Here is a 21,398-nt window from a genome sequence, read left to right as displayed (position 1 = left end):
TTTATAGTACAATAAGTTGAGCATCCCTACATTAGTATATGACTTTGATTCCTACGAAAGAAAAAAAGAGTATCTTAGTTTTGTTGAATTTTTGGTCAAAATTTTAGTATATAGGTAATTGCAATAGCTCATTCACGAAATTTTATTTAAATTTTTTGCAACATTTCAAAATGGTATATCATTCAATGGCATTTGATGTGTTTTGGCTTGCTGTATTAAAGCTGGGCTCGAACCCGGGCAGCTAGACAATATGTTCTTTCCCTGAGTGAAATATTGCTATAATTTCATTAAAGTGACGTGGTAATATTACAGGATAATTTCTTGTACATTGGACTAAGCTGTCCTCTCTCATGGATGAGTGTACCTAAGTAAAGAACTTAAAATTAGAAACGGTTTTTGCGTTAAAATTCTGAATGAAATATTTATTTTATGGTTTATGACTTTTCTTTCCAAGATGTTTTTCGAAATCTGCTTTTAGAATGGTGTATTTGAGCCCTTTCTAAAAAAAAAAAAAAAAAAAAAAAAAAAGCTATAAAAGTATATATGTATAGCTCTTTTAATGTCAATATATTGCGAGTTTGATTCTTACTCTTTTTTGATCTGTTATGTCACTAATTCTGTGTGTGAATTAAGATAGTTTTATATATAACATCTGCTTCAAAGCTAACAGTAAAGTTTATTTTGTTTATTTGTCATTTAAAATTACCTGCTTATTGACTTTCGGTGCCATTTTTGTACCAGCGCTAAAATTATTTACTTTTCTCGAAGATCATTATCCCTTTTATTCTGTGTATCTGTAATAACTGTATAGTTTTTTTTTTCTTTCATTGTTCATGTTGTACCCATACATTAAAAACCTCTTTCGCTTACTGTACTTCTGTCGTATTAGGAAAATCATTTGCTTTTCTATCGACTGCAGTCATGATTTTAGTAACAATGTAGAACATTGCTGGAATTTAAAACAAAGAAGGCTACTTTTGAAGTTTTATAAATTAAGAAACCATATTAGAAATTTCTCTTTGTGTATAATTATTCTTTAATTTCAAGGTAGTTAATATCTAATAATTCCTTCCCTCCCCCCTTGGCCTCTTCTAGTGTAATTTGTCATCATTTTTGTGCACTCTTGGATTGCAGAACATTATATCATGAAAGAAAAAGAACGAAGATGAAAAGAACGGAGAAATAGTGCAGAGCAAAAAGACATCTGTGGCTGGTAATTCTTGTTTTATATTAACTTTACTTTCACTAGAAATGCTTGAATGTTATAATTTGTAGTTTTTTCACATGTTGCTTTATATTGGATTTTTACTAGTTATTTATTTTATGTGAACGCTTCACATTATGTTTTAATGTTTAGGGTAGCATTTATGCATTAATTTCTTAGGTTTTGAATTCCATATTGAAGTGTTTGATTTGGTGCTTTCTTTATATTGTATTGTAATATTCGAAGTGAGTTTGAACTGTTAATCACACTATAATTATCAGAAGTCTGAAATTTGTTAGAGTTCTGTTGCTTCTTAGTGGTTTCAAAATTACTGCTGTAGTGTAAGTTTTTTCCAAGTGGCCTCCTTTCGCATTACGAGGAGGAGGCTAAGCATTTTCCTCTCTGTCTGGCCTAATATTTTCCTTGTCCAACGGGGTCTTCTCTTCCCAGCAGGTCAGTGTAATTACTCTGCCTGTGTATAAACCAATTTTGTTTCAGTTTTTTTCCGAATTTAGAGTCTGTCTATCAAGTGCTGTTTCTCTTAAAACCATTGAAAGTTAAAAAATGTAAATAAAAATTTAATGAGTACTCGTAATGAAAGTTAGTGGGGCCAAATTGTCTTCTGTTAAGGCTGCTCAAAATGTGCTTTTTATTAGTTGTTTTAAGCATACTTTATTAAATTTTTCCCTTAATCTGAAGTATTTTGGCATATTGGGAAGTTTTATGAACCTATTTGCGAAGATCTATTTAAAATTGATTTCACAAATAAAAATTCGTTTTGAAATCAAATCAGAGATGTTTTATTATTATCAAAGTAAAATTCTGCAGAATAACTTTCCACTTTGTTTTGCAAAGCACTCTGAAAGTTTGTTTTGGACTTCTTTCCGTTCTCTTGGCAAATGCATGACAGAAATATTTTTTGAGAAAGCTGATGTCTTTTGCTTATAAGAATGATTGATGCAACTGTATGCGTGCCGCTGTAAAGAGCACCTGTTTTTTCTTGAATCGGGTAATTCTTCGCTAGAAGATCAGACATTGCTTTTTGTGTTATTTAACAATTTCTTCATCTTATCTTCAGTTAAAAGCTCTTCTTTATAATGAGCGCTTATCCCAATTCTTCTTTTGTAATTTTCTGATTCATTGTTTGACTTCTCTGTCTTCCATATGTGAAAATTCTTCGGCATCGATTGCTTTTGAAATTTGTAAGATTTTTCGGACTTCATTTTCAGTCGATGGAAATTGTTTAAAGTAGCAGATAAATTCTTTCCGGTGTTGATGGATGAATGTTGCACCACGTATGAATGAAATTTTAGCAGTGGACAAATAAAATGGGATCCTTTAAGGTACTGCTATGCGCAAAATCACGCTTTACAAGTCCGCGCTCAGCAAGTACCTGCCATATTAAAAATGATAGACTATGAAATATGACTTGAAGAATTGTATGAGTTATTTGGAATGCAGATTGGGAGTTTAGTCGTGATAGGTAAACAGTCTATACAGATGACCGGAAATAATAAAAATTTAGATGGGTGTACTATAAAGTATTTTACTCCTGGACCATGGATTAGTCATAAACAGTACTTGTGTAAAAACAGATTAAAGTATATGAATTCCCTGTTTAAGAAAGGAATTTCTCTATGACAGTATGCAGTCTGTATCATAGCTGGAATAGCGAGGTGTTGTGTCTTCATGGAAACAAAATCTGTTATTCTGTAATTTTTCCTGAAAATGTGTGTTTAAATTTTGTTACCTAGGTAACCTATTTTTAACTCTTTCTATATGAAAATGAAACCAAATACAGACAAAGAAATAAAATTGCATTCCTTCCCTTGGTGCAGTTATTAACAACTTTAACTTACTGGGAGCCAATTTTAAGTTTATAAAATTTTGGCTAGCTGCAATTATATATTGCACTTTTAATATTTCAGTTATAAGTGCATTACACAAAGTATAAAAATGTGTGGTATAATATGTTAAAGAAAAGGTATACTCTTTGTATTATTTACAAAAAAATTCAGCAAGATGAAAATTAAATACAGGGAAATCATATTTTAATGTGAAATTTAACATTGCATTTCTTCTGAGAGTTTTTTTTTCTCCCTCAGGTACATGCGATGTTATTGCTAAATCCATGCAGTCGTCCGGATGTTTGTTTGTTATTCTGTATCTGAACATTGATTTTAACAAGTTTGTTGTTGAAAATCTTCTTTCACATTTTTAAGCAGATCGAAAGCAGGAATTTATCTTTTTAAAAGTTTAACAGTTCATGATTTTTCTGATCTAGGACTATTCAAATGGCTTTTTGTGATATTCTTCATCTTAATTAGGATGAAAACCAATTATTTCTATTTCTAGATCAGTAGAATTGTTAAAATATTTGCAATCTTTTACCATTTTTCTTAAATATTAGTCTTATTTAATGGGTTTGAAGTGAACGTAGTAGTTGGCCTAATTTTAAATACACTCAAAACATCTAATTTAGAAACTAATTTAAGCTCGATGAGATTTTCCAAATGTTTGTTTCAGTTTTCTTATATTTTACGCTTTAGTTCTCCAGATTTTCAAAGTGGCAAAATGTACATTGCATTATGGTAAAAATGTATATTCCTTATATTTGTGTTATATTTTTACAAAATTAATTCTGATTTAAAATTAATTTAAAATACCCTTAAATTCAAAAACTTTAGTTTAGTTCTCTCCCCCCCCCCCTCAAGTTTAAGATTTTAGTTTTTATGTCTGTAAGAATGACTAAATCATAGAACCAATTATGGTCGATAATTTCTTCATAAGTTTCATTTCTAGATTTTTAAAATTCTTCTATGAAACTTTTGTAACAGAAGCTGGGCTGGAACCCAGGCAGCCAGACAGAATGTCCCTTCCCTGAGTGAAAATTTCTATCATTTCACTGAAAGTGACATTATTATATTTCAGAATAAACCCTCGTAACACTAATAAATGTATGTAGATTTTTTTTTAATGTTTATATAATGCGTGTTTGGTTCTTACAACATTTTGAGCTATTATATTACTAATTCTGTATGTGAGCTAAGACAGTTTAATATAGAACATCTGCTTCAAGACTAAAAGTAAAGTATTTGAATTGTGTTTTACCTTTCGTGTGTTTTGAGAGGTACGTTCTAATCTACAATTTATGGAATTTCTCGGTATTGGACATCTCACATAGCTGACAAAATTTCATTCCTATGTTTAGGTTTTATAGTACAATAAGTTGAGCATCCCTACATTAGTATATGACTTTGATTCCTACGAAAGAAAAAAAGAGTATCTTAGTTTTGTTGAATTTTTGGTCAAAATTTTAGTATATAGGTAATTGCAATAGCTCATTCACGAAATTTATTTAAATTTTTTGCAACATTTCAAAATGTTGGATGTGTTTTGGCTTGCTGTATTAAAGCTGGGCTCGAACCCGGGCAGCTAGACAATATGTTCTTTCCCTGAGTGAAATATTGCTATAATTTCATTAAAGTGATGTGGTAATATTACAGGATAATTTCTTGTACATTGGACTAAGCTGTCCTCTCTCATGGATGAGTGTACCTAAGTAAAGAACTTAAAATTAGAAACGGTTTTTGCATTAAAATTCTGAATGAAATATTTATTTTATGGTTTATGACTTTTCTTTCCAAGATGTTTTTCGAAATCTGCTTTTAGAATGGTGTATTTGAGCCCTTTCTAAAAAAAAAAAAAAAAAAAAAAAAAAAAAAAAAAAAAAAGCTATAAAAGTATATATGTATAGCTCTTTTAATGTCAATATATTGCGAGTTTGATTCTTACTCTTTTTTGATCTGTTATGTCACTAATTCTGTGTGTGAATTAAGATAGTTTTATATATAACATCTGCTTCAAAGCTAACAGTAAAGTTTATTTTCTTTATTTGTCATTTAAAATTACCTGCTTATTGACTTTCGGTGCCATTTTTGTACCAGCGCTAAAATTATTTACTTTTCTCGAAGATCATTATCCCTTTTATTCTGTGTATCTGTAATAACTGTATAGTTTTTTTTTTCTTTCATTGTTCATGTTGTACCCATACATTAAAAACCTCTTTCGCTTACTGTACTTCTGTCGTATTAGGAAAATCATTTGCTTTTCTATCGACTGCAGTCATGATTTTAGTAACAATGTAGAACATTGCTGGAATTTAAAACAAAGAAGGCTACTTTTGAAGTTTTATAAATTAAGAAACCATATTAGAAATTTCTCTTTGTGTATAATTATTCTTTAATTTCAAGGTAGTTAATATCTAATGATTCCTTCCCTCCCCCCTTGGCCTCTTCTAGTGTAATTTGTCATCATTTTTGTGCACTCTTGGATTGCAGAACATTATATCATGAAAGAAAAAGAACGAAGATGAAAAGAACGGAGAAATAGTGCAGAGCAAAAAGACATCTGTGGCTGGTAATTCTTGTTTTATATTAACTTTACTTTCACTAGAAATGCTTGAATGTTATAATTTGTAGTTTTTTCACATGTTGCTTTATATTGGATTTTTACTAGTTATTTATTTTACGTGAACGCTTCACATTATGTTTTAATGTTTAGGGTAGCGTCTATGCATTAATTTCTTAGGTTTTGAATTCCATATTGAAGTGTTTGATTTGGTGCTTTCTTTATATTGTATTGTAATATTCGAAGTGAGGTTGAACTGTTAATCACACTATAATTATCAGAAGTCTGAGATTTGTTAGAATTCTGTTGCTTCATAGTGGTTTCAAAATTACTGCTGTTATGTAATTTTTTCCCAAGTGGCCTCCTTTCGCATTACGAGAGGAGGCTATGAATTTTCCTCTCTGTCTGGCCTAATATTTTCCTTGTCCAACGGTGTCTTGTCTTCCCAACAGGTCAGTGTAATTGCACTGCCTGTGTATAAACCAATTTTTTTTCAGCTTTTTCCGAATTTAGAGTCTCACTATCAAGTGCTGTTTTCTCTTAAAACCAATGAAATTTAAATGTTGAACAAAAAAAAGAAGCGTAAATAAAAATTTATTTAGGAAGTTATTTGGCTTAATTTTAAACACACTCAAAACATCTAATTGAGAAACTAATTTAAGCTCGATGAGATTTTCCAAATGTTTGTTTCAGTTTTCTTTTATTTCGCGCTTTAGTTCTCCACATTTTCAAAGTGACAAATCGTAGATTACATTATAGTAAAAATGTATATTCCTTCAATTTGTGTAATATTTTCACAAAATTAATTTTGTTTTAAAATGAGTTTATAATACCCTTTACCCCGTTCAGTACAGGCGTGTGATCATATGTGCATCAGCAGCGAACATTACCTCAAGGCTGGGTATGTTATATTTGAATCGCCATTTAATTCACTGTATCGACCGGGTGTACCACATTTGACTTTTTAGCCGCTAGATGTAGCTGTATGCCTGTTATGGGGAAATATATGGAAAGTTAAGTATGGTTACCTTCATTCCTATGCAATGATTTTTATTTTTGGTATTTTGTTTCCGAATGCGAGTGAGATTTGTGGGTGGGTGTTGAGCAATGTAATGTCTCTTAAACGGGCTCTCCCTGCATTGAGGTACCATTTTTATTTTTGGGATATAGTGAGGTAGAGGTTCTATCATTAGAGTATTTTTTTATTATTATTACTCTGATATTTTCCCTCCCTTGTTTTTATTTATTTTATTACTCTTAGATTTTTGGTGCTTTGTGATGAATATTTTTAATCCTCAGCGAAACATACAGGGGTTGGACAAAAATATGGAAACACCTTTAAAAAAACATGTTTCTTTGCTTAATATGGTGTAGGAAACTCGTTGGCATCAAAAACAGCTTGCAGTCTTCTCGGAATGGATAAATACAGTTCCTGTATGTTTGCCAAGGGAATATTATACCATTCTTCCTGCAAAACGGTGGCAAGTTCAGATAACGATGTTGGCGGTGGATAACGAGAACACACTTTCCGTTCCAATGTAGATCACAAAGGTTTGATAATATTCAGGTCTGGTGACTGTGATGGCCAGGGGAGATGGGACAACTCATCCTCGTGCTCAGAAAACCAGTCCTGGACAATGTGAGCTGTGTGAACAGGGGCTTTGTTGTCTTGGAAGACACCATCACCATCGGGAAACAAAGTTTGTACCATGGAATGAACTTGATCGGCCAAAATGTTCACATAAGTCTTGGCAGTCATGTGCCCTGACACAGTTATCATGGGGCTAGCAGAGAACCACGATATGGCTGCCCAAACCATAACAGAACCCTGCCATGTTTCACTCTTGGCAACAAGCAGTCTGTATTATAGGCTTGAGATGGCGTTCTTCAAACGTAAACTCGGCCAGAAGTGGGAAACAATGTGAAAGAAGACTCGTCAGACAATATTACTCGCTTCCACTGCTCTATAGCCCAGGCTTTATGACTTAAACACCACCTTTTCATGTTACGGGCATTAGCATCACCGATGAGTGGCTTCTCAATTGCAGCACGGCCAGCAATTCCCTGTTTATGAAGCTCCCTTCTAATTGTTTTGGTACTCACAGGGTTCAGTAACACAACATTCATTTCAGGAGTAACTTTTGCAGCTGTGGTCTTCTTATTTTTCGTCACAATTGCCCTTAATGATCGTCTGTTACGATCACTCAGGACACACTTTCATCTGCGCTGTGATTTAGCAGATGATGTTTTTCAGCTTTTCAAATATGCGGAATAAATCTTCGATACAGTACCTCTTGAAACACTAAACACCTCGGCTACCTTGCTTACGGAAGCACCTACCATACGTGCTCCAACAATTTGCCCACGTTCGAAGTCTGTTAACTCTGACATAATGCAATGACAACCTCACATAACAGTACTCCGACAACAACTGGACTGTTTAGCACATTTACGAAGTTGTATAGGTGGTGTCAGTAGTCAAAAACGCCAGCGCCACCTACATATTTCATTAAAATCAATCTTTCTTTTCAAACATGCATTTCACAAGGTGTTTCCATATTTTGGTCCATCCACTGTATATCTTTTTTTAATGGCAAACGAAAGCAATCTAAACTAAATGTGTAGAATATACACAATCACTAAGTGTTGAGTAATGTAATGGGTCATTTTATATAAACAAATGAATGTAGAATTTATTTTCGTAATATGAGGAGAGCACGGATATTGCATTATTAAAAGCTTTATTTTACTAATAAGAAATATATGAAAGTAATAAAGGTAAGTCAAGTAAAAATTAATATTGCAGGTGATGTCATGATAGTTAAACTCAGTCCACAGGATTCATGTAATGATGAACATTTCAGTCCTATACACATGCAACATCCACAGCTATTTTAGATAATATGATCAGCTTGGCTACATGGAACTTAAACATCAAAGGAAATTGTCTGTTTCCACCAACTCTTGGAGAATTTACAAGCCATCTGATTGCCTCTGCTCGTCCCCCCGTCTGGACGCTATCTCGCATTGGTCTCGACTGCTCCGCACTGTGCTAAGCTGGGATGACGTCACCTCCCTAGGTATTCTAAGTCAGCATTGGTCGTCGATGATTTCTACATGAATATGTTCTGGATGCTCTGGAATACTTTTAATTTAATTTATTAATTTGTCTTATTTTTATTATCGGTTATAGTGAAGTAGATGTTCAATTATTAAAGACTTTTTTGTTACTCTGAGTTTTCCGGCATTGAGAGGAATATTTTGTATCGCTTAGTGAAAGTTTTTTTAATGGCGATATGAAAGCTCTATCTGACCGTATAACATATACAAATGCTAAATGAGTCAAATTTGCTGAGTAAAATATCAGCAGATATTATATTCCTGTGACTAATGCAAGGTTGGACTTTGTGTACAGCTATGTTTCAAAGAATATCATACACTGTCTCATTTTGAAACATTGCTTACTTTTCGTTGTTTGCTCGTTGAATTTTATGAAACATGCTTTTAATATTTTTTAATTGTGTGTTGTGTTAAATAAAATTTGCGATTGTTTGGATATTTTTTCATGTATATTTATTTGTGGGAAAAGGGCAAAATTATATTATTTTAGAAGGAGTATTTTATAAAATCTTTAAGGAAAATATAATAATAAAGGTTTAGAATTAATTCTGACGACTACATGAATGTTCTTCTCATAATGTAACTAAAATTATAAGACGAATTTCATTTATCTTTTTTTTTTTTTTTTAAGTTAGGCTTAGCATAGTAAATTGCCCATCGTGAACGGGTTAATTCAAAGACTTTAGTTCTCCCCCTTCCTTGAAGTTTAAGATTTAGTTATTATGTCTGTAAGAATGGCTAAATCATAGAACCAGGTAAGTTCAATAATTTCTTCGTTAGTTTCTTTCCTGGAATTTTAAAATTCTACTATGAAACTTATGTTACAGAAGCTGGGATGGAACACGGGCAGCCAGAGAGAATGTCCCTTCCCTGAGTGAAATGTTTCTATCATTTCTTTGAAAGTGACCTTATAATATTTCAGTATCAATCCTCGTACACTAATAAATGTATATAGATTTTTTTAATGTTAATACAGTCAAAAGTCGTTAATCCAGAATGATCTATAATCCGGACCTCAAAGCTACAAACTTTCTGCGCATGTGTTGTGCGTACGGCAACGCAGTTGATAAACAGACGGCGCGCAATGAACTGTAAGTTGATCTGTCAGCACTATCCTTATCTTCAGGGCAGATGTTTTTATTTTATTCGGCTTATAATGTAGATTTCATCTCGATGTACTCAGTCTTTGATATGATTTAAATCAAATTCCTCGTCATTATAAATATCACGAATACAAATCAAATAGTTTTCTGGTTGCAATTTTCTACTTTCGACTATGCGTAATGTATGCTTTACGCATGCGCGCGTTGAAAGAAATGTTTAATAAAGTAAACAAATAAATATTAAGCTTTTTTTTTTTTTGTAAATTTTGATACCCTTTAGATCATAATTGCTCTTTATTTCATAAATTACGGTTTCATATTTTTCATTTTATAATTTCTGCATGCCATCTTACCAGATTTAAACTGATGATCTATAATCCGTAAAAATCGATAATTCGGAATCGCCGAAGTCCCGACGAGTCCGGATTAAAGACTTTTGACTGTATAATGCGTGTTTGATTCTTACAATATTTTGAGCTATTATATCACTAATTCTGTATGTGAATTAAGACAGTTTAATATAGAACACCTGCTTCCAGGCTAAAAGTAAAGTATTTGAATTATGTTTTACCTGTCATCTGTTTTCAGACGCAGGTTCTATTCTACAATATATAGAATTTCTAGGTATTGGACATCTCAGATAGCTGACATAATTTCATTCTTATGTTTAGGTTTTATAGTACAATAAGTTGAGCAATCCCTATATTAGTATATGACTTTTGTTCATTGGAAAGAAAAGGGAGTATCTTTGTTTTCTTGAATTTTTGGTCAAAGTTTTAGTATGTAGGTAATTGCAATAGCTCTTACACAAAATTGCATTTAAAATTTTTGCAACATTTTAAAATGCTGTATCATTCAATTGTATTTGATGTGTTTTGGCTTTCTGTATTAAAGCTGGGCTGAAACCCGGGCAGCTAGACAACATGTTCTTTCCCTGAGTAAAAATTAATTCTGTTAAAAATACATTTATGTCATTAAATGAAGAGGTTAGATGAAATATTCAAATCGTCTAGCTTCTACATTTAGTTTGACAGTAAAAAGTCTGAAAATAATATTAATTCTTTGGTGAAAAATATCTTTATTTATACCAAGTGTTGCAAATCAATGTTAAGTTATTTCTCAGCATAATATATAAAAACTGTTACCCTCTAGCTACATTCCTGAAAGTAAGCATTAAGTATTTAACCTTTTCGCGACGGCGCACCTTTGTTTAAAACGCTCGAGCGGGATGGAAGAGAATCGAAGGCAGTCACCGTACAGGACGGAGGTTTTGCATCATTAAGCCTAATTTTATAACAAAAATCAGAAAAACAAAAGTTTCGCTTCTAGCATCGTAATTTTTGGTATCATTTTAGATTATTACTTGAGCTCTTATATATGTTAAAATTAGCCCTTAAAACATTTATTTCTTTATTTTACATGGAAATATACTTAAAAAATTGCTTATCTTCCATAATACTTTTCGGAAGAGCTATTCAAATTATTCTAAAGTTTTAATTGATAAAATCCATCAATAAAGTTTAAAATTATTAAAAAGAACACAATAAAGACTATTTACAGTAAGAAGTAACAAAATTTAAAATGAAAACGAGCGTGGTAAATTTCGAAGCACAGAGAAGTATCACCTTGTAACTCTTAGAAAAAGTATCACTTTTTAACTCCTTAGAAAATGAATCAGTACTCTCATTTACGTTAGTAAATGGTTCACTAACCATACTAGGGTATTCTTCCTCTGATAAATAGGGCCTCCTTCCCGTCATAATAGACTGGAGGTGAGGCTTTCCTAAATAAAAAAAGAAGGAACGGAAATATATCTGAAGACAATGCAAAACGTAAAAAAACTCCGCACAGTAACCCTAAAAGACCGTACAAAGTAGAGGGAAAAAATAGAATAAAAAAGGAATTGGATATAAATCAGATACGAGAATGTTTTCATTAGCACGCAGCGATTTAAAGAGCCGAGCTGCGTTTGTTTACATTACGATTTCCCCCTACCCCAGCCACAGCTGACAAGCAAAATACAGCCAGAATATAAACAATCTGAAGGTCAGAATACTAAAACTACGTTCAGTTTAAATGTAATGGACACAGAGTGCCAACTAGTGGCTATTAAAAATTGTTTCAGCTTAAAATGCATATCTGCACTGCCCGTTCACTTGGCCAGTTCTCCAGGAGTGCACGGGTGAACCGCCCGGGCCTCACATGCGTCCGTACGAAATGCATATATGATTCGCCCGTCGCGAAGAGGTTAACAAATAGATTTGATCATATTTTATGCATCATGCAGACTATATTTCCAGCTCTTTCATTAAAGTGCAATTTATTTTCAGTGTATGAACATGAAATATCTTCTAAAATACTGTACAAGCCCAGTCACTTATTCGAAATTTAATTCAGTTTTCATATAAGAATTAAAATTTGCCAGACAATTGCTTTCTTAACAGTTGTAATTTAACACTTTTGACTTTAATGTTTCAGAAATTTGCTAAATCGAGTTTATCTTTGTGTGACCTTGCATCAAAGGCACCGATAATAAATTTGTTTTGGCATTCACTGGTTAAATTTTTAAAGAAAACTTATTGATGTAAAAGAAGGAACAAATTATACTTATCTTGGTAGTATGTCTTATGATATTGTCTTAAGTTATCGCGTCTTATGGTTATTTATGGTGTCTCATGATATTGCAGTAACTTAAAGTGCATTTCATAGAACTTGTTGTTTCTTAAGTTGCATAACCTATTTTCATAGCTTCTTGTGATCTTTATGTTTTACTGTTCCATGTTATCAAATATATATAAAAGGTAAATTTCTAATTAAATATTCTTCCATTCACAGCACAGTGATATAATGTGTGTTCGCATTTATTATACAGTTATGATCATTATTCATTATAGAGTTTTATATATTTATTATATGTATTTAATTTATATCATTATGTATTATATAATTTTGCTTTTAGAATACAGTAAGACCCCGCTTAACGCTGTTTCGGTTTAGCGCTCTTTTATTTCAAACCGGGGATTCCACGAAATCGCTCGCAGCATACGGGGATTGCCCGAAATATTATGCAGCGATAGGTTTCAAATACATATCCGAAAGAGTGTACTTGTATTTCTTGTTTGGTGCGGTATTTTACAGACATATTTTGAAGGGGTAAATGTGGAAGATGTCGAAGAAATAATTCAAGAAGCAGCGGCTAGTCTTTCTAATGATGAGCTCAAGGAATTAACTGAACAAGAAGAAAACAAAAATGTTGACAGCAGTGATTCAGAAGAAGAGCAAAATGAATTTTCGATGGCGTTTGTAAAAAGGAGTTTGTCTACCATAACTGAAATAATGGATCAATTCATTGAAAATGATCCGAATTTTGACAGGAGCTCAAAAGTAAGGCGTGGTGTGAGAGATGCTCTATCCGTTTATGAAGAACTTTTAAGAGAACAACGCAAAAGAAAAAGGCACCAACATTAGATGCTTTTGTCACAAAAAGGCAGAACACTGAAAACGCGGAAGGCTAACTAAATATGACTGACTTAGAATTTTATTTGTTTTTTTTAAGAATATTCGTTTTGTTATTTATATTTTGTTTTTATTTTTGCAAGAAATAATAATGTGGTATTAATTTGGGCTTTAAGAAATAAATGTTTGGTTTTATTTTTATTAAAAAAACATACTTTTTAAATTTAATACCTAACCAATTTCCTAGCCATCTTCCTCTAACCCCAAAATTTACATGTAAAGATAGCCTCGTTTAGCGCTGTTTCGCATTACGCTCTATTTTAATGGAACGTATCCCCTGCGTTAAGCGGGGTCTTACTGTATATCACAATATATAATTTGAATTGCTTATAGAACTATTATGTTTTTCATATGTTAATGAGATCTGTGTGTCTTTTAGGTTAATTATTTTCATAAAGGAATTAAAATAAAATCATACCCTTTTAATGCAATTCACATTTTACTATAAAAAAAAAGAATTTTTTAAAGTCACATTTGATAACAATATAAAAAATGTTGACAGAAACTTTAAAATTATTCCTATTTTTATTGGCAAGTTTAAATATTCTTCACAAAATTCCATTTCTCAGCACACACCATCACAATTAATTTAATCAGTTTCCAAATAGAAATTAAATTCAGTATGTCGCAGAGTAAGTACCAGAAGTAGAACTGCATGAAACACACAAGAACATATCCATATTTAGCCAATCACTATTCATTTCTAACTGTTAATGATTGAATAAAGGAAAATACAAGTATAAAATTCTATGAATAAAAGAACAGTTACACTAAAGAAAAATTTTTTAATATATATTACATCTTAATTCTATACAATTATTCTTTTGTTTTTGACTTGCTCTTGACATTAGTTGATGACAGCTGATTCATATCAGAAATATTGTTCATTATAAAAAAATACACACATAAATTTTATGTTTTATTATATAGAAAAATCTATGTACTCTTCTGTTATAGGGACTGGATTCAGAAATGTGTGTATGCACTTTTATATGTGTGTTTATATACAAACATACATGCATACGTACATATATACGTGCATATGTGAACGCATTCATACATACATTTCTGAATTCGGTCCTGAGAACAGAAGTGTACCAAATTTTGCCGCAGTTGTTAAATGAATAGTCTAAGGTAAAATGGTTATGGTTTATTTGATTACAGTAAAGCTTGCTCAGGCTCATCTATACCTAAGGGTGTAGATGATGCCCTTGTGTAGTGCTTTCGATTGAAAACTGGCACACATTAATATTACATGTGTATAATCAGCTATGAAATATGCACCAAGAAACTGAAATTGTCAACAGTAATTTAGTATACTTTATTCTGTGTTACGTACGAATAGTACATTGTTTTTGGACAAAGCTATATAAAGCATACACAATCAACTTCATTCAAATACTAAATATTTAAGTATTTTCTGATTATCCAAACCCTAGTTTCAGCATTTTATAAAAGTGTTAGGTTTTTTTTTTTATGCATTCCTGGTACACATGCGACCAAAGACAGTGCATACAAATGGTTATATTATACAAATGGTTATGATTTTATAGTTAACCGTTATTTTGCTGGCAAATGCCTTTTTTATTATAATTATTAGAATTCTGGAGTCTATGTACTTATAAGAAAGAAAGCGTCGTCTTTCTTTCAAAATACAATGTTTTCCGTAAGAATAAAGAATAAAAAATGTGCATTATATGAAATTGTACTTTTTAAATGATCAAATTTCTACTAAAGTGCTTTTAATATTCTGTGATGGGTGGAATTCTCTTATGAAAATTATATTATGGTACTTGAAATGGTTTCTTGTTTGCTTAAGAATTTTAACCAGATAATGAAGCTCTTACAACAAATTTTATCTGATTAATGTAATTTATGCCTTTTTTTTTTAATGAAATGGCTGTTGTATATAATGATTGTAGTTGTTTATCTAAGAGGTGTGTTATATTTTCCCATGAAACTGTTATGGCATACTAAAATTCATTTGATAAATATTTTTTTTTTGGGGGGGGGGTATTATATTTCTGTTGCAAAGATATTAAGGTATATTGATGATTATCTTCAAACTCCTAATATTTTTACTCAACCTTCGACCATTTCGGGCAAACATAAACTGATAACAATGTATGTTAGCCCCAATAATGGATAAACATGATATCGAAACATACTCATAAATTCTCGTTGGTTTCTTATAGCACTGAGAAATTTTTAATAAACCACTTTTACCTCTTGATTATCGAACCAAATAAATTTCCCCAAATTTCCACAAGTTTCAACATATAATTTTTCAAAGTTTTTTTATACGCTATAGCTGTATAGTTTCTGTTGATCATGTAACTCAAAAAGAAATATATGTTTCTCCAAATATATGTCAGAATAATTTTTGTAAGAACAATATTTCCATCAATCTTCTTGACTGACAGGAAAACACATGTGTAGATAATGTGTAAAGTTATTATAGCACAAAGACATGGCACCAGTTTTACAACAAATCTGAAATTTTTTTTTATGTGTCTTTCTTTACTCTAAATGCTATAGTTTATTCAGGAAATTTAAATAATTCTTTGGCATAATGTAATTTATATTATCTATGTTGCTACAATTCTGTTTCAGTACAAGACCATTATGTCAGTGTAAGATTTTGTAAGTGGAGACTTGGTTTCTAATCTTTGTGTAATATAATACGGAGAAGCTCTTACTGTGAATTTTGATATGTATAATTCATTCTTGTATTAGATTGAAATGGACTCGGTGTTTTCATTTAGGATGTTTCATATTCAAAGAGTTAGTTCAGTGTTTCATATTCAAAGATGATGAAGTTCATACAATGTTATTAATTAATAGACTTATCACACAGACCTTTTTAATAGACTTAATCTTAAATTTTTTGTTCAGACATAATGTTACTAATTAAAAACAGCATTAGAAAAGCAAATCTGGTTAAAAGAAAACTTCAGTTATTTTTAAAATTGATATTTTATATTTAAATGCTTTTGTTAATATAAAAACAACAATAAACGCATTTCTAAATAATAAGGTTATTAAGAATCCTTAAGAAAATTTGGAACATTTATAAAGGTTTGCAAGGTGAAAACATCGATTTTGTTATCAATCACATGGATTTGACGTTTTGAGTATGCTCCTGCTGGATTGGTAGAAGCTTGGTGATCCTGTTATGAACAAATCTTAACAGATAAAGATATAACATGTGAATATGGAATCTAAAGGAAAGGTAAGGTTAGATTACGGTCTTTGAATATGACTAAGCACATTGGTTATCAGCCTGAAGAAGAATGCTTTATGAAGAACTTTATAGGGAAAACTCGCTTGTATTCGGAAAAAAAAAAAAACTGCACTGCTTGTTCACCCGGATTTGAGCTGAGATTGAACTATCAGTTTTAACCACTCGTAGGACAAATCTAAAGAAAATGCTTGTACTATTATGTAATCAAAAATTAACTACACGTTATATGGCAGGATTGCTTTATAGTACTGAGTACTGAAGTAGAAAATACTTAATCTGCTTTTTTTTTTTTTTTTTTCTTTTTTTTTGAAGTGTTTGGTAATGGTATTATTCATTTCATGTATTTTCTAGAATACATATAGAACACTAATATTTCTTTTACAAGTGTCTTTTTTTCATTTTTAAGTGGTTTGCTTGTTGATATTCTCAAAATTGCATCTGATAAGTAGTGCTATTATGTATATAATAGCCAGTGCTTAAAATGCATTAGAGCCCAGCACCGGTACTTCTCAATTTTTAAAATAAATTACAATTCTAGCTGGAGGGCACCGGAGCCCTAACTAAGATGAGGTCCGGTACTTCATTTTACAAAACTGAACTACAATTTCAAGGGGAAAAGAGTAGAATTCCTAACGTTTTAGTTTAACAATAAGCAGATCTTGCAATACTCAATTTCCCTAGAAATGCGAACTAATGAGAACATGAGACATTCAAGTAAAGTCCCCTCACTGATATTCGGAAACCTTTCCCTTTAGGAATGGCTATAAATTTGGGCGACTTGAGTTGGAACGCGTAAATTTCTCGCCATGCTATCGTATCTAGTGTATTGTTATCGATGGTTAGAGTTAGTTATCCTCGCAGGAAGGAAAATTTGTGTTCTTAAATGTGCGTAAAGTGACAACGAGTACAATAAGAGTGAAATACTGCAATAAATGGCTCATTGCTTCTATACATCGTCTTGTCACAGTATCCACAAGTGTAACCAAATACGGGGAGCGAAAAGTGTAACCAGTAACTTTACATTCATCCTTAGGATTCAGATTGAGGACTCATTTTACCCGTGACACACATCCGTTTAATGGCTATAATTATATCAACAAAAAGCCGCGGTCAAAGAAAACATTCTCTTTCACCAAGATTTCCCTCATTTTTTGTTTCCACCCTCTCATACGCTAACACCGTCATTCTCTTTTGCCCTGTTTTCAGCATTATCTGAATTTTCATCAGCTATACTTTATAAATTTTAATTATTACTTTATATTATTTTAATAATATTTAATTTTTGTGATGATAAAAGAAGTTTTTTCACCCTACGATCAGAGCTTAAATTGGGCCGGAGCTTCCCGGATCCCGGCTCCGATGCTTCTTAGATTTTGTAAAAAATCATAATTCCAGCCGGAGTGCACCAGAGCTCTAAAGAAGAAGGATGCTGCACTTGTAATTGAATATTGTAATTGCAGCTTTTATGTAATTGAATAACAATTTCAGTAGGAATTCTATCTTGAAAATTTTATTTTTAGCAATAAATTTATATTAAAAATCGCTTATTAAATTGAAATTTATCTGTTTACATTTAATTTAATTTTAAATATTTAATTACTTTAATTATTAAATCTTTCAATAAATAATTAACTAATTATCTAATAGCTATCAATTAAATTTAATTAATTATATATAATTATTGATTAAATAGCATTTAATAAACAATAATTAGGTAGATATTAATTAATTTGATAATAATTGACTATTGAATTTTAAAATTATTAATTAGTTTAATAGTCGTTTTATTTATTTACTCTTGTTCCCTATTTGCTGACGGTCTTCCATAGGGCTCCGGCACTTCTAATTTTAGAAATTAAGCTAAATAGCTATATATTATGTATAAATTATAATATAATATATAACATATAATGCTATGTATTATGTGTGCTATTATGTATGTATAAATACAATAAACGCATATATAGATCAATATATTTTTAGTATATAATGATTCAAAATAAATTTTATGGAAAAAAAACACACTTTTGACAGCAAAGAATTTCTGGACATCCCAAGTTAAATACATATGAAATCATTTGCTTACATTCAGTGAACGTTAAAATCAAAACAGCGACACAATGCTTACAACAGCCAGCAATTCCTCCTTTACATGAACAAGAAATTTAAAAAAAAAAATAATAAATTATTTTTCCTTTTCCAACAATGAAATGTCCGTCGATTTCATGCGATCATTACACTATAGAACTTACCCTTCAATAGGAAGTCAAAATTTGTACATTGGGTTTTTCAAGTAAAATTCCGTGCTTTACCAAATTATGCGCTTTTTAAAATTCTCTCTGCTTCAGTAATATAGCGAGAATTTACGCCTCCTTGAACAAAATCAAACATTTCGCAAAAGCTAAGCAACTCCATTTTTGGATGGACGAAGTCAGATCACAAATCAAAATACCGGTTTTTATCCGCCATACCTACATGCGAATTTAATCGCGGATAAAAAGATAAGGAAAAGTAGTAGAAAATATCATATCTAGAGCTTTAGCAACTTTCCACACAGAATGGTCGGTGCGCGAAAGACTTTCAATGAAGTTATCCCAGCAATTGTTTCTGTACTCTTGGATAAGTTTTCTGAGGTTCTGATTGGCAGCATTAAATCTTCTTTTGTCTTGGGTGGAGTGAGAACGTTGATAAATTTTTGTTAGTCTATTTTTCTCTGTAATTTTCTGTCTAATATTCTGTGGGACCGTATAATTAGTCTCTTTTGGAATAAATTTGGCGTGGTTGATGGCTTCGTTGATTTTACTGCTAAGATAGACTGTGGCATCATGAATATCGCTTTTATTAGTCATTTTAGTGGTAGCAGATATGTTTTCTTCAAGGTGTTAAGCATAGTTTTCCCAATTAATGCGGCACTTTATAGGCGGAAGATCATGCTTTAAGCCATACAAAGTGAAGCGTACTGGTAGGTGATCTGAAGAAAGTTCATTATCCACTTGGAGAAAAGGTATTTGAGGAACATTGAAGGTAATTAAGATGTCTAATACATCAGAAGTATTTGAGATTTGATGAAGATGCGTAGGTTCATCTGGACCATAAATATTGATATCAGGGTTGTTGATGATGTAATTATTAAGAATAATTCCGTCTGGATTATTTCGCCTGGAGTTCCAGTTAGCGTCCTTACAATTTAGGTCCCCCGCAATAATAGTTGGATAACTTGAGAATATAGTCAAGATCTTGAGTGTTGAGGCTACTGTTGAGTGGCTTATAAACAGCAATGATGAGATATTCTTTATTATCACTGTTCAAATTAGATACACTTGCTTCAAAGCTCATAAGGGGAAGAGGAAAGATGGTACTGTTCAGACATTTTTTCATGAGAATAGCTGTACCGCCACTACGATTATGAAGACGGTCAGTCATAAAATTACATCCAGACTGTGCTGGCTGAACATCACTGGCAGAACTACTTTTTCGACCTGTAAACAGGTTCCCCCTCCCTCCCACCTCGAAGAACGCGCATCGGAATTCCCCTGCGTATTCTTCATCTGACGTATGCTAAAAATCATTATCAAGGTTCAAGGAAACTTCACCTTTTATTTTTCTAGTCAAATTTTTATGGCTGACCCTATCTAAAGTATTCTGGCCCTTTTTCGGCGCAAAATTAAGACCTTCTGAGTTTTTTGCCTTTTTTTGACTCAGTGTGAAGGCACTTACTCCAAGTCATTCGGCTTATCAAAATTTTTACCCTATTTGACAATCCCCTCTTTCGGATGATTTAATTTCCTTTGAAGATGTGGAGGTAAAGGCGTAATTGCCTATGAACTCAGTAAATTGCACTTCCTTGATCCTTGATCCTTACGTGATTGGCTGAGAGTAGACTGAGTGTGTTGATTTTGCATATTTGGGGAATTTTTTGGTGTTTCTTCATTAATTTTTTCAATATCTATATTTCCTGGTCTTTAGGGACCTTCCTTTTGGCTCGTATGCACGTTACACATGGGAAAACCACGAAAACGCCCATGCAGCCAGCCCGTTCGCGGGATTCGAACCTCGGACCGAACTACCAGTGTTCAGCGACTTTACCGCTCGGCCGCTGGTGAGTAGATAGTAATAGGACTGAATGCTGTATGTGTTTGTTTTGGTATCAAAAAAGAAATATGTATATATTATAACTTAAATGTTACATTTTATTTAGCATATTCAGTTTAACCATTCTATGAATGAAAAAAAATTAGAGTTATCAGTTTAGTTGTGGAAAAATATTATTCATACACAGATAAATACACTCATAAATACATTATGCAGTTTATCTTAACGTCATTTGACTGTCATCGTGCTTTCTGTGAACACATGGAAAAAGGGTGGATGTTTATTTAATATGATGACCTGTGTACAATATCCCCACAGACATAATGATTACATTCGTAGATACTAGCAAAATATAATTCTGCAGGTAAATTTATATAATTAAATGCGAAAGTCAAATTTGGTAATAAATTTTAAACACTACATTCCACAAAATATGGATCTTAATTTTATAAAGGAAATTTTGTATGAAATATATCATGGTGCACTGTATAGTAATGGAATGCAAATTTTAAAACTATAATAAATAAAATATTTGCTTAAGTTATATTATTCATTCATAATACAAATCATAACAGATAGAAAATGAAATTTTATATTTTACAAGAATTTTAGCATATTTGTTTTTTAAACGTTTCTATATTCTTAAATCATACATTTCCTAAATTTTGATTGCATTTAAATGCATGCTCTGTATTACTCTGTTTTCAAA

At 31.8% G+C, this 21,398-nt stretch overlaps 1 long non-coding RNA gene across 1 annotated transcript in view; it reads left to right on the top strand.

The window, feature by feature from the left end:
- Positions 1-1,055: 1,055 nt before the first annotated feature.
- The window catches only part of LOC146993167 (uncharacterized), a 97,115-nt gene continuing 76,772 nt past the window's right edge, over positions 1,056-21,398 (top strand). The window contains exons 1-2 of the long non-coding RNA XR_015038739.1: positions 1,056-1,213; positions 5,506-5,623. This is a non-coding gene — a long non-coding RNA (uncharacterized LOC146993167). The remainder of the gene's footprint in view (positions 1,214-5,505; positions 5,624-21,398) is intronic.

The sequence above is a fragment of the Stegodyphus dumicola genome, chromosome X1 (assembly GCF_044657685.1).
Source record: "Stegodyphus dumicola isolate Sdum_Otavi_A_Nest chromosome X1, ASM4465768v1".
Taxonomy (NCBI): Eukaryota; Metazoa; Arthropoda; class Arachnida; order Araneae; family Eresidae; genus Stegodyphus; species Stegodyphus dumicola.
Note: the sequence above shows the minus strand (reverse complement) of the source record. Positions and strands in the feature narration are given on the sequence as shown.